Here is a 13,252-nt window from a genome sequence, read left to right as displayed (position 1 = left end):
AGCTTCCAGGTTAGGAATTCTGCCGCCCTTCTGCCTTGCCGTGGTGGAGGTTGAAGCTTGCTGTGGTTGGGGCTGGACCTCCAGGCCTTGCCCTGCAGCCTCCTGGGTGGACTTGCTGGTTGAGGCCATGGCTTCTTCCAGCAGGCTCTTTTCCGCTTCCTTGCTTGCTTGTGGAGAGAGGCTTCGCAAAGTCTTCTTTCCCGGGTGGGAGGAGCTATGCAGATCCGGTCCCGGTGGGAGGAGCTATGCAAATCCTTCTCCAGAGGCAGCGAGTTTCTTCGAAAAGATTCTGCGCCGCCTTCCTCTTCGCCGCTGTTCCGGAATTCACCGCCGATTCCCTTCTTCCAGGTTCTTCGTCGGCTTCTTCCGGAGCTGCAGTCTTCAAGATCTTCTCCTTCTTCAGATGTTCCGAGGCAGGCAGGAGACGATCTTCAGGTGGTATGCTCTAGAGAAATGCGGTTCTAATAAGAACGAAAAGTACTGCAATCGTACTACGCAAAATCTCTACCACAATGCTTGGAGTTCTTCAGACCGTAGCGATCATGGTATCTCCCCTGCCAGGTAAGTATGAGTTGTTCGGCGCCTAGCCGGAGAGGCGCCCCTCGGACGCAGACCACCTCCATTGGTGCGATTTCGGCTCCTTTCCCTCATGGTTTTGGTTTGGGGGAGGGGGGCCAGTACAGTTGCAGAACATACAGATACAAGTGGAGAAGGGTGGAGACCCTGACCCACCCCCCGCGACTAAGGCGTCCCAAGGGTCCGGATTCACTTTGCGGCGTGCATCACAACACTGCAAAGACGCCACAGACAGACACAAAACTGGATATTTGCATGGATGGGCGGTGCGGTGCAGCCGCTCGCTCACAGTCTCAACATTGCCACGCCTACAAGGAGGAAGGCTCAGGGCTGCATACGGAGGAAAGGAGGTTAGGAAGTCAAGCTGAAAGGCATACACACACACACACACACACACACACACACACACACACACAACACAACACAACACAACACAACACAACTTCAAGAAAATAAATGGACCGGCCGGGATGGATGGCACTGCAGATTGACCACAAGGGGGAGACGCAGGCCCATGGATGAATGAAAGCAAAGCACCCGCACACACTCGATTCTCGCACGGAGGCTCAACCATCGCACCCCACGGTGTGCTCAGCCCTGAAGATCACCCAAACACAGCAGGAAAACTCGACTGATAAAATGTGGAGGAGGAGAAGAAGATGGAGCAGGCGCACCACTTCTGCAGCCACCCAGGGCACAACAGACGAGCACTATTTTTGACCAGAGGAAATCAGGGGAAAGCGCGAACGCAGTCCCCCACTACCACAAATTATGCAGTCGAGTTTCCCGCATTTGGGGAAATCGCAGGGGTCAGCACACCCGGAGTGCAATGGATGAGCCTCACCCTGGGAGAACCACCTTAGTGATCATGGTATCTCCCCTGCCAGGTAAGTATGAGTTGTTCGGCGCCTAGCCGGAGAGGCGCCCCTCGGACGCAGACCACCTCCATTGGTGCGATTTCGGCTCCTTTCCCTCATGGTTTTGGTTTGGGGGAGGGGGGCCAGTACAGTTGCAGAACATACAGATACAAGTGGAGAAGGGTGGAGACCCTGACCCACCCCCCGCGACTAAGGCGTCCCAAGGGTCCGGATTCACTTTGCGGCGTGCATCACAACACTGCAAAGACGCCACAGACAGACACAAAACTGGATATTTGCATGGATGGGCGGTGCGGTGCAGCCGCTCGCTCACAGTCTCAACATTGCCACGCCTACAAGGAGGAAGGCTCAGGGCTGCATACGGAGGAAAGGAGGTTAGGAAGTCAAGCTGAAAGGCATACACACACACACACACACACACACACACACACACACACACACACACAACACAACACAACACAACACAACACAACTTCAAGAAAATAAATGGACCGGCCGGGATGGATGGCACTGCAGATTGACCACAAGGGGGAGACGCAGGCCCATGGATGAATGAAAGCAAAGCACCCGCACACACTCGATTCTCGCACGGAGGCTCAACCATCGCACCCCACGGTGTGCTCAGCCCTGAAGATCACCCAAACACAGCAGGAAAACTCGACTGATAAAATGTGGAGGAGGAGAAGAAGATGGAGCAGGCGCACCACTTCTGCAGCCACCCAGGGCACAACAGACGAGCACTATTTTTGACCAGAGGAAATCAGGGGAAAGCGCGAACGCAGTCCCCCACTACCACAAATTATGCAGTCGAGTTTCCCGCATTTGGGGAAATCGCAGGGGTCAGCACACCCGGAGTGCAATGGATGAGCCTCACCCTGGGAGAACCACCTTAGTGATCATGGTATCTCCCCTGCCAGGTAAGTATGAGTTGTTCGGCGCCTAGCCGGAGAGGCGCCCCTCGGACGCAGACCACCTCCATTGGTGCGATTTCGGCTCCTTTCCCTCATGGTTTTGGTTTGGGGGAGGGGGGCCAGTACAGTTGCAGAACATACAGATACAAGTGGAGAAGGGTGGAGACCCTGACCCACCCCCCGCGACTAAGGCGTCCCAAGGGTCCGGATTCACTTTGCGGCGTGCATCACAACACTGCAAAGACGCCACAGACAGACACAAAACTGGATATTTGCATGGATGGGCGGTGCGGTGCAGCCGCTCGCTCACAGTCTCAACATTGCCACGCCTACAAGGAGGAAGGCTCAGGGCTGCATACGGAGGAAAGGAGGTTAGGAAGTCAAGCTGAAAGGCATACACACACACACACACACACACACACACACACACACACACAACACAACACAACACAACACAACACAACTTCAAGAAAATAAATGGACCGGCCGGGATGGATGGCACTGCAGATTGACCACAAGGGGGAGACGCAGGCCCATGGATGAATGAAAGCAAAGCACCCGCACACACTCGATTCTCGCACGGAGGCTCAACCATCGCACCCCACGGTGTGCTCAGCCCTGAAGATCACCCAAACACAGCAGGAAAACTCGACTGATAAAATGTGGAGGAGGAGAAGAAGATGGAGCAGGCGCACCACTTCTGCAGCCACCCAGGGCACAACAGACGAGCACTATTTTTGACCAGAGGAAATCAGGGGAAAGCGCGAACGCAGTCCCCCACTACCACAAATTATGCAGTCGAGTTTCCCGCATTTGGGGAAATCGCAGGGGTCAGCACACCCGGAGTGCAATGGATGAGCCTCACCCTGGGAGAACCACCTTAGTGATCATGGTATCTCCCCTGCCAGGTAAGTATGAGTTGTTCGGCGCCTAGCCGGAGAGGCGCCCCTCGGACGCAGACCACCTCCATTGGTGCGATTTCGGCTCCTTTCCCTCATGGTTTTGGTTTGGGGGAGGGGGGCCAGTACAGTTGCAGAACATACAGATACAAGTGGAGAAGGGTGGAGACCCTGACCCACCCCCCGCGACTAAGGCGTCCCAAGGGTCCGGATTCACTTTGCGGCGTGCATCACAACACTGCAAAGACGCCACAGACAGACACAAAACTGGATATTTGCATGGATGGGCGGTGCGGTGCAGCCGCTCGCTCACAGTCTCAACATTGCCACGCCTACAAGGAGGAAGGCTCAGGGCTGCATACGGAGGAAAGGAGGTTAGGAAGTCAAGCTGAAAGGCATACACACACACACACACACACACACACACACACACACACAACACAACACAACTTCAAGAAAATAAATGGACCGGCCGGGATGGATGGCACTGCAGATTGACCACAAGGGGGAGACGCAGGCCCATGGATGAATGAAAGCAAAGCACCCGCACACACTCGATTCTCGCACGGAGGCTCAACCATCGCACCCCACGGTGTGCTCAGCCCTGAAGATCACCCAAACACAGCAGGAAAACTCGACTGATAAAATGTGGAGGAGGAGAAGAAGATGGAGCAGGCGCACCACTTCTGCAGCCACCCAGGGCACAACAGACGAGCACTATTTTTGACCAGAGGAAATCAGGGGAAAGCGCGAACGCAGTCCCCCACTACCACAAATTATGCAGTCGAGTTTCCCGCATTTGGGGAAATCGCAGGGGTCAGCACACCCGGAGTGCAATGGATGAGCCTCACCCTGGGAGAACCACCTTAGTGATCATGGTATCTCCCCTGCCAGGTAAGTATGAGTTGTTCGGCGCCTAGCCGGAGAGGCGCCCCTCGGACGCAGACCACCTCCATTGGTGCGATTTCGGCTCCTTTCCCTCATGGTTTTGGTTTGGGGGAGGGGGGCCAGTACAGTTGCAGAACATACAGATACAAGTGGAGAAGGGTGGAGACCCTGACCCACCCCCCGCGACTAAGGCGTCCCAAGGGTCCGGATTCACTTTGCGGCGTGCATCACAACACTGCAAAGACGCCACAGACAGACACAAAACTGGATATTTGCATGGATGGGCGGTGCGGTGCAGCCGCTCGCTCACAGTCTCAACATTGCCACGCCTACAAGGAGGAAGGCTCAGGGCTGCATACGGAGGAAAGGAGGTTAGGAAGTCAAGCTGAAAGGCATACACACACACACACACACACACACACACACACACACACACACACACAACACAACACAACACAACACAACACAACTTCAAGAAAATAAATGGACCGGCCGGGATGGATGGCACTGCAGATTGACCACAAGGGGGAGACGCAGGCCCATGGATGAATGAAAGCAAAGCACCCGCACACACTCGATTCTCGCACGGAGGCTCAACCATCGCACCCCACGGTGTGCTCAGCCCTGAAGATCACCCAAACACAGCAGGAAAACTCGACTGATAAAATGTGGAGGAGGAGAAGAAGATGGAGCAGGCGCACCACTTCTGCAGCCACCCAGGGCACAACAGACGAGCACTATTTTTGACCAGAGGAAATCAGGGGAAAGCGCGAACGCAGTCCCCCACTACCACAAATTATGCAGTCGAGTTTCCCGCATTTGGGGAAATCGCAGGGGTCAGCACACCCGGAGTGCAATGGATGAGCCTCACCCTGGGAGAACCACCTTAGTGATCATGGTATCTCCCCTGCCAGGTAAGTATGAGTTGTTCGGCGCCTAGCCGGAGAGGCGCCCCTCGGACGCAGACCACCTCCATTGGTGCGATTTCGGCTCCTTTCCCTCATGGTTTTGGTTTGGGGGAGGGGGGCCAGTACAGTTGCAGAACATACAGATACAAGTGGAGAAGGGTGGAGACCCTGACCCACCCCCCGCGACTAAGGCGTCCCAAGGGTCCGGATTCACTTTGCGGCGTGCATCACAACACTGCAAAGACGCCACAGACAGACACAAAACTGGATATTTGCATGGATGGGCGGTGCGGTGCAGCCGCTCGCTCACAGTCTCAACATTGCCACGCCTACAAGGAGGAAGGCTCAGGGCTGCATACGGAGGAAAGGAGGTTAGGAAGTCAAGCTGAAAGGCATACACACACACACACACACACACACACACACACACACACACACAACACAACACAACACAACACAACACAACACAACTTCAAGAAAATAAATGGACCGGCCGGGATGGATGGCACTGCAGATTGACCACAAGGGGGAGACGCAGGCCCATGGATGAATGAAAGCAAAGCACCCGCACACACTCGATTCTCGCACGGAGGCTCAACCATCGCACCCCACGGTGTGCTCAGCCCTGAAGATCACCCAAACACAGCAGGAAAACTCGACTGATAAAATGTGGAGGAGGAGAAGAAGATGGAGCAGGCGCACCACTTCTGCAGCCACCCAGGGCACAACAGACGAGCACTATTTTTGACCAGAGGAAATCAGGGGAAAGCGCGAACGCAGTCCCCCACTACCACAAATTATGCAGTCGAGTTTCCCGCATTTGGGGAAATCGCAGGGGTCAGCACACCCGGAGTGCAATGGATGAGCCTCACCCTGGGAGAACCACCTTAGTGATCATGGTATCTCCCCTGCCAGGTAAGTATGAGTTGTTCGGCGCCTAGCCGGAGAGGCGCCCCTCGGACGCAGACCACCTCCATTGGTGCGATTTCGGCTCCTTTCCCTCATGGTTTTGGTTTGGGGGAGGGGGGCCAGTACAGTTGCAGAACATACAGATACAAGTGGAGAAGGGTGGAGACCCTGACCCACCCCCCGCGACTAAGGCGTCCCAAGGGTCCGGATTCACTTTGCGGCGTGCATCACAACACTGCAAAGACGCCACAGACAGACACAAAACTGGATATTTGCATGGATGGGCGGTGCGGTGCAGCCGCTCGCTCACAGTCTCAACATTGCCACGCCTACAAGGAGGAAGGCTCAGGGCTGCATACGGAGGAAAGGAGGTTAGGAAGTCAAGCTGAAAGGCATACACACACACACACACACACACACACACACACACACACACACACACAACACAACACAACACAACACAACACAACTTCAAGAAAATAAATGGACCGGCCGGGATGGATGGCACTGCAGATTGACCACAAGGGGGAGACGCAGGCCCATGGATGAATGAAAGCAAAGCACCCGCACACACTCGATTCTCGCACGGAGGCTCAACCATCGCACCCCACGGTGTGCTCAGCCCTGAAGATCACCCAAACACAGCAGGAAAACTCGACTGATAAAATGTGGAGGAGGAGAAGAAGATGGAGCAGGCGCACCACTTCTGCAGCCACCCAGGGCACAACAGACGAGCACTATTTTTGACCAGAGGAAATCAGGGGAAAGCGCGAACGCAGTCCCCCACTACCACAAATTATGCAGTCGAGTTTCCCGCATTTGGGGAAATCGCAGGGGTCAGCACACCCGGAGTGCAATGGATGAGCCTCACCCTGGGAGAACCACCTTAGTGATCATGGTATCTCCCCTGCCAGGTAAGTATGAGTTGTTCGGCGCCTAGCCGGAGAGGCGCCCCTCGGACGCAGACCACCTCCATTGGTGCGATTTCGGCTCCTTTCCCTCATGGTTTTGGTTTGGGGGAGGGGGGCCAGTACAGTTGCAGAACATACAGATACAAGTGGAGAAGGGTGGAGACCCTGACCCACCCCCCGCGACTAAGGCGTCCCAAGGGTCCGGATTCACTTTGCGGCGTGCATCACAACACTGCAAAGACGCCACAGACAGACACAAAACTGGATATTTGCATGGATGGGCGGTGCGGTGCAGCCGCTCGCTCACAGTCTCAACATTGCCACGCCTACAAGGAGGAAGGCTCAGGGCTGCATACGGAGGAAAGGAGGTTAGGAAGTCAAGCTGAAAGGCATACACACACACACACACACACACACAACACAACACAACACAACACAACACAACTTCAAGAAAATAAATGGACCGGCCGGGATGGATGGCACTGCAGATTGACCACAAGGGGGAGACGCAGGCCCATGGATGAATGAAAGCAAAGCACCCGCACACACTCGATTCTCGCACGGAGGCTCAACCATCGCACCCCACGGTGTGCTCAGCCCTGAAGATCACCCAAACACAGCAGGAAAACTCGACTGATAAAATGTGGAGGAGGAGAAGAAGATGGAGCAGGCGCACCACTTCTGCAGCCACCCAGGGCACAACAGACGAGCACTATTTTTGACCAGAGGAAATCAGGGGAAAGCGCGAACGCAGTCCCCCACTACCACAAATTATGCAGTCGAGTTTCCCGCATTTGGGGAAATCGCAGGGGTCAGCACACCCGGAGTGCAATGGATGAGCCTCACCCTGGGAGAACCACCTTAGTTTTTTTTTTTTTAAAGCCGAGGAACGTGCTTTCGATTCACCCAAAGTGCAAGAAAAAGTGCAAACGTGTTACACTAAAAAAAACGTGCACAAAGGATGCGGTCTATCGCAAGCCCTTCTCCAATAGGAGAGAGGCCCCCCAACAAACCTTACCCTTCACCTCCGGACCAAAAGGTACCTGCGAGGTTCCAGGTTCGATGTCCCTTTTCGCCGAAGCTACTAGGGGACCACAAATGCTCCCGGCATCCCCCTTGGCGTTGGCCAAGGTATCTGCCCGCAGAGCCGATTACGGTAGGTACCCTGCCAAAGCAGGAGTACCCGGGGTGTTTGCAGGGAGGTGCGGAACCTAATGGCCACACACACCTCCCCTAGACCGCCAGGAGGGACACCCAGAAGGGCTACCGCATCCTGACAAATCCTGTGAACACACAACACGCAAAAAGTGACACAGTGAGACAAAAAAGAAATAAATAAGTGAATGTGTGCAGATATACTGCCCGGACATCCGGCCGGATCTATAAAAATTTCTCTGATCCTAGCCAGAAGGCCGGGAATCAAGAGGTGAGTGCCACAAGGTGAAGAGATTATGGTGCCCGTGCTTCAACTCAGTGAGCCTATTCTCCCAGTGAGTTTCGGCACCTCGGGGTCACCACTCCCCGAGGCACAAAAGTACCTCGGCTCTAGACCCTCTCAGCCTCATGGCGAGACCCGGAGGGAACAGGTCACATCGGGGCAGCCGTCGAGCTGATTCCTCAGAACCAGCCCCGGAAAGCCCTGGTACACCTGCATCCTCCATGCAGCACCCATCCCCACCAGCATGAAAACTGATAAGAACAGATACTACACTTGATCTTAGCCAAAAGGCCGAGAACCACCTTAGTGATCATGGTATCTCCCCTGCCAGGTAAGTATGAGTTGTTCGGCGCCTAGCCGGAGAGGCGCCCCTCGGACGCAGACCACCTCCATTGGTGCGATTTCGGCTCCTTTCCCTCATGGTTTTGGTTTGGGGGAGGGGGGCCAGTACAGTTGCAGAACATACAGATACAAGTGGAGAAGGGTGGAGACCCTGACCCACCCCCCGCGACTAAGGCGTCCCAAGGGTCCGGATTCACTTTGCGGCGTGCATCACAACACTGCAAAGACGCCACAGACAGACACAAAACTGGATATTTGCATGGATGGGCGGTGCGGTGCAGCCGCTCGCTCACAGTCTCAACATTGCCACGCCTACAAGGAGGAAGGCTCAGGGCTGCATACGGAGGAAAGGAGGTTAGGAAGTCAAGCTGAAAGGCATACACACACACACACACACACACACACACACACACACACACACACACAACACAACACAACACAACACAACACAACTTCAAGAAAATAAATGGACCGGCCGGGATGGATGGCACTGCAGATTGACCACAAGGGGGAGACGCAGGCCCATGGATGAATGAAAGCAAAGCACCCGCACACACTCGATTCTCGCACGGAGGCTCAACCATCGCACCCCACGGTGTGCTCAGCCCTGAAGATCACCCAAACACAGCAGGAAAACTCGACTGATAAAATGTGGAGGAGGAGAAGAAGATGGAGCAGGCGCACCACTTCTGCAGCCACCCAGGGCACAACAGACGAGCACTATTTTTGACCAGAGGAAATCAGGGGAAAGCGCGAACGCAGTCCCCCACTACCACAAATTATGCAGTCGAGTTTCCCGCATTTGGGGAAATCGCAGGGGTCAGCACACCCGGAGTGCAATGGATGAGCCTCACCCTGGGAGAACCACCTTAGTGATCATGGTATCTCCCCTGCCAGGTAAGTATGAGTTGTTCGGCGCCTAGCCGGAGAGGCGCCCCTCGGACGCAGACCACCTCCATTGGTGCGATTTCGGCTCCTTTCCCTCATGGTTTTGGTTTGGGGGAGGGGGGCCAGTACAGTTGCAGAACATACAGATACAAGTGGAGAAGGGTGGAGACCCTGACCCACCCCCCGCGACTAAGGCGTCCCAAGGGTCCGGATTCACTTTGCGGCGTGCATCACAACACTGCAAAGACGCCACAGACAGACACAAAACTGGATATTTGCATGGATGGGCGGTGCGGTGCAGCCGCTCGCTCACAGTCTCAACATTGCCACGCCTACAAGGAGGAAGGCTCAGGGCTGCATACGGAGGAAAGGAGGTTAGGAAGTCAAGCTGAAAGGCATACACACACACACACACACACACACACACACACACACACACACAACACAACACAACACAACACAACACAACTTCAAGAAAATAAATGGACCGGCCGGGATGGATGGCACTGCAGATTGACCACAAGGGGGAGACGCAGGCCCATGGATGAATGAAAGCAAAGCACCCGCACACACTCGATTCTCGCACGGAGGCTCAACCATCGCACCCCACGGTGTGCTCAGCCCTGAAGATCACCCAAACACAGCAGGAAAACTCGACTGATAAAATGTGGAGGAGGAGAAGAAGATGGAGCAGGCGCACCACTTCTGCAGCCACCCAGGGCACAACAGACGAGCACTATTTTTGACCAGAGGAAATCAGGGGAAAGCGCGAACGCAGTCCCCCACTACCACAAATTATGCAGTCGAGTTTCCCGCATTTGGGGAAATCGCAGGGGTCAGCACACCCGGAGTGCAATGGATGAGCCTCACCCTGGGAGAACCACCTTAGTGATCATGGTATCTCCCCTGCCAGGTAAGTATGAGTTGTTCGGCGCCTAGCCGGAGAGGCGCCCCTCGGACGCAGACCACCTCCATTGGTGCGATTTCGGCTCCTTTCCCTCATGGTTTTGGTTTGGGGGAGGGGGGCCAGTACAGTTGCAGAACATACAGATACAAGTGGAGAAGGGTGGAGACCCTGACCCACCCCCCGCGACTAAGGCGTCCCAAGGGTCCGGATTCACTTTGCGGCGTGCATCACAACACTGCAAAGACGCCACAGACAGACACAAAACTGGATATTTGCATGGATGGGCGGTGCGGTGCAGCCGCTCGCTCACAGTCTCAACATTGCCACGCCTACAAGGAGGAAGGCTCAGGGCTGCATACGGAGGAAAGGAGGTTAGGAAGTCAAGCTGAAAGGCATACACACACACACACACACACACACACACACACACACACACACACACACACACACACACACACAACACAACACAACTTCAAGAAAATAAATGGACCGGCCGGGATGGATGGCACTGCAGATTGACCACAAGGGGGAGACGCAGGCCCATGGATGAATGAAAGCAAAGCACCCGCACACACTCGATTCTCGCACGGAGGCTCAACCATCGCACCCCACGGTGTGCTCAGCCCTGAAGATCACCCAAACACAGCAGGAAAACTCGACTGATAAAATGTGGAGGAGGAGAAGAAGATGGAGCAGGCGCACCACTTCTGCAGCCACCCAGGGCACAACAGACGAGCACTATTTTTGACCAGAGGAAATCAGGGGAAAGCGCGAACGCAGTCCCCCACTACCACAAATTATGCAGTCGAGTTTCCCGCATTTGGGGAAATCGCAGGGGTCAGCACACCCGGAGTGCAATGGATGAGCCTCACCCTGGGAGAACCACCTTAGTGATCATGGTATCTCCCCTGCCAGGTAAGTATGAGTTGTTCGGCGCCTAGCCGGAGAGGCGCCCCTCGGACGCAGACCACCTCCATTGGTGCGATTTCGGCTCCTTTCCCTCATGGTTTTGGTTTGGGGGAGGGGGGCCAGTACAGTTGCAGAACATACAGATACAAGTGGAGAAGGGTGGAGACCCTGACCCACCCCCCGCGACTAAGGCGTCCCAAGGGTCCGGATTCACTTTGCGGCGTGCATCACAACACTGCAAAGACGCCACAGACAGACACAAAACTGGATATTTGCATGGATGGGCGGTGCGGTGCAGCCGCTCGCTCACAGTCTCAACATTGCCACGCCTACAAGGAGGAAGGCTCAGGGCTGCATACGGAGGAAAGGAGGTTAGGAAGTCAAGCTGAAAGGCATACACACACACACACACACACACACACACACACACAACACAACACAACACAACACAACACAACTTCAAGAAAATAAATGGACCGGCCGGGATGGATGGCACTGCAGATTGACCACAAGGGGGAGACGCAGGCCCATGGATGAATGAAAGCAAAGCACCCGCACACACTCGATTCTCGCACGGAGGCTCAACCATCGCACCCCACGGTGTGCTCAGCCCTGAAGATCACCCAAACACAGCAGGAAAACTCGACTGATAAAATGTGGAGGAGGAGAAGAAGATGGAGCAGGCGCACCACTTCTGCAGCCACCCAGGGCACAACAGACGAGCACTATTTTTGACCAGAGGAAATCAGGGGAAAGCGCGAACGCAGTCCCCCACTACCACAAATTATGCAGTCGAGTTTCCCGCATTTGGGGAAATCGCAGGGGTCAGCACACCCGGAGTGCAATGGATGAGCCTCACCCTGGGAGAACCACCTTAGTGATCATGGTATCTCCCCTGCCAGGTAAGTATGAGTTGTTCGGCGCCTAGCCGGAGAGGCGCCCCTCGGACGCAGACCACCTCCATTGGTGCGATTTCGGCTCCTTTCCCTCATGGTTTTGGTTTGGGGGAGGGGGGCCAGTACAGTTGCAGAACATACAGATACAAGTGGAGAAGGGTGGAGACCCTGACCCACCCCCCGCGACTAAGGCGTCCCAAGGGTCCGGATTCACTTTGCGGCGTGCATCACAACACTGCAAAGACGCCACAGACAGACACAAAACTGGATATTTGCATGGATGGGCGGTGCGGTGCAGCCGCTCGCTCACAGTCTCAACATTGCCACGCCTACAAGGAGGAAGGCTCAGGGCTGCATACGGAGGAAAGGAGGTTAGGAAGTCAAGCTGAAAGGCATACACACACACACACACACACACACACACACACACACACACACACACACAACACAACACAACACAACACAACTTCAAGAAAATAAATGGACCGGCCGGGATGGATGGCACTGCAGATTGACCACAAGGGGGAGACGCAGGCCCATGGATGAATGAAAGCAAAGCACCCGCACACACTCGATTCTCGCACGGAGGCTCAACCATCGCACCCCACGGTGTGCTCAGCCCTGAAGATCACCCAAACACAGCAGGAAAACTCGACTGATAAAATGTGGAGGAGGAGAAGAAGATGGAGCAGGCGCACCACTTCTGCAGCCACCCAGGGCACAACAGACGAGCACTATTTTTGACCAGAGGAAATCAGGGGAAAGCGCGAACGCAGTCCCCCACTACCACAAATTATGCAGTCGAGTTTCCCGCATTTGGGGAAATCGCAGGGGTCAGCACACCCGGAGTGCAATGGATGAGCCTCACCCTGGGAGAACCACCTTAGTGATCATGGTATCTCCCCTGCCAGGTAAGTATGAGTTGTTCGGCGCCTAGCCGGAGAGGCGCCCCTCGGACGCAGACCACCTCCATTGGTGCGATTTCGGCTCCT

The 13,252-nt window shown here is 55.1% G+C and overlaps 12 non-coding genes and 2 pseudogenes across 12 annotated transcripts; all 14 read right to left on the bottom strand.

Moving 5' to 3' along the window:
* Positions 1-1,307: 1,307 nt before the first annotated feature.
* LOC130337102 (U1 spliceosomal RNA) lies at positions 1,308-1,471 on the bottom strand. Its single transcript, XR_008878070.1, has one exon. It is a non-coding gene; the product is annotated as a U1 spliceosomal RNA (small nuclear RNA).
* A 744-nt stretch (positions 1,472-2,215) lies between these two features.
* Positions 2,216-2,379, bottom strand: LOC130337091 (U1 spliceosomal RNA). The gene has a single exon (XR_008878069.1). It is a non-coding gene; the product is annotated as a U1 spliceosomal RNA (small nuclear RNA).
* A 738-nt stretch (positions 2,380-3,117) lies between these two features.
* On the bottom strand, positions 3,118-3,281 carry LOC130337080 (U1 spliceosomal RNA). The gene has a single exon (XR_008878068.1). It is a non-coding gene; the product is annotated as a U1 spliceosomal RNA (small nuclear RNA).
* Positions 3,282-4,002: 721 nt separating this feature from the next.
* Positions 4,003-4,166, bottom strand: LOC130337057 (U1 spliceosomal RNA). The gene has a single exon (XR_008878067.1). It is a non-coding gene; the product is annotated as a U1 spliceosomal RNA (small nuclear RNA).
* Positions 4,167-4,910: 744 nt separating this feature from the next.
* LOC130337046 (U1 spliceosomal RNA) lies at positions 4,911-5,074 on the bottom strand. Its single transcript, XR_008878066.1, has one exon. It is a non-coding gene; the product is annotated as a U1 spliceosomal RNA (small nuclear RNA).
* A 745-nt stretch (positions 5,075-5,819) lies between these two features.
* On the bottom strand, positions 5,820-5,983 carry LOC130337035 (U1 spliceosomal RNA). The gene has a single exon (XR_008878065.1). It is a non-coding gene; the product is annotated as a U1 spliceosomal RNA (small nuclear RNA).
* Positions 5,984-6,727: 744 nt separating this feature from the next.
* Positions 6,728-6,891, bottom strand: LOC130337024 (U1 spliceosomal RNA). Its single transcript, XR_008878064.1, has one exon. It is a non-coding gene; the product is annotated as a U1 spliceosomal RNA (small nuclear RNA).
* Positions 6,892-7,613: 722 nt separating this feature from the next.
* LOC130337157 (U1 spliceosomal RNA) lies at positions 7,614-7,748 on the bottom strand (annotated as a pseudogene).
* Positions 7,749-8,543: 795 nt separating this feature from the next.
* On the bottom strand, positions 8,544-8,615 carry LOC130344204 (U2 spliceosomal RNA; annotated as a pseudogene).
* A 786-nt stretch (positions 8,616-9,401) lies between these two features.
* On the bottom strand, positions 9,402-9,565 carry LOC130337013 (U1 spliceosomal RNA). The gene has a single exon (XR_008878063.1). It is a non-coding gene; the product is annotated as a U1 spliceosomal RNA (small nuclear RNA).
* A 740-nt stretch (positions 9,566-10,305) lies between these two features.
* On the bottom strand, positions 10,306-10,469 carry LOC130336991 (U1 spliceosomal RNA). The gene has a single exon (XR_008878062.1). It is a non-coding gene; the product is annotated as a U1 spliceosomal RNA (small nuclear RNA).
* A 745-nt stretch (positions 10,470-11,214) lies between these two features.
* LOC130336980 (U1 spliceosomal RNA) lies at positions 11,215-11,378 on the bottom strand. The gene has a single exon (XR_008878061.1). It is a non-coding gene; the product is annotated as a U1 spliceosomal RNA (small nuclear RNA).
* Positions 11,379-12,110: 732 nt separating this feature from the next.
* On the bottom strand, positions 12,111-12,274 carry LOC130336969 (U1 spliceosomal RNA). The gene has a single exon (XR_008878060.1). It is a non-coding gene; the product is annotated as a U1 spliceosomal RNA (small nuclear RNA).
* A 741-nt stretch (positions 12,275-13,015) lies between these two features.
* Positions 13,016-13,179, bottom strand: LOC130336958 (U1 spliceosomal RNA). Its single transcript, XR_008878059.1, has one exon. It is a non-coding gene; the product is annotated as a U1 spliceosomal RNA (small nuclear RNA).
* Between the last annotated feature and the right edge of the window lie 73 nt (positions 13,180-13,252).

Source organism: Hyla sarda, chromosome 1 (genome assembly GCF_029499605.1).
Source record: "Hyla sarda isolate aHylSar1 chromosome 1, aHylSar1.hap1, whole genome shotgun sequence".
NCBI lineage: Eukaryota > Metazoa > Chordata > Amphibia > Anura > Hylidae > Hyla > Hyla sarda.
Note: the sequence above shows the minus strand (reverse complement) of the source record. Positions and strands in the feature narration are given on the sequence as shown.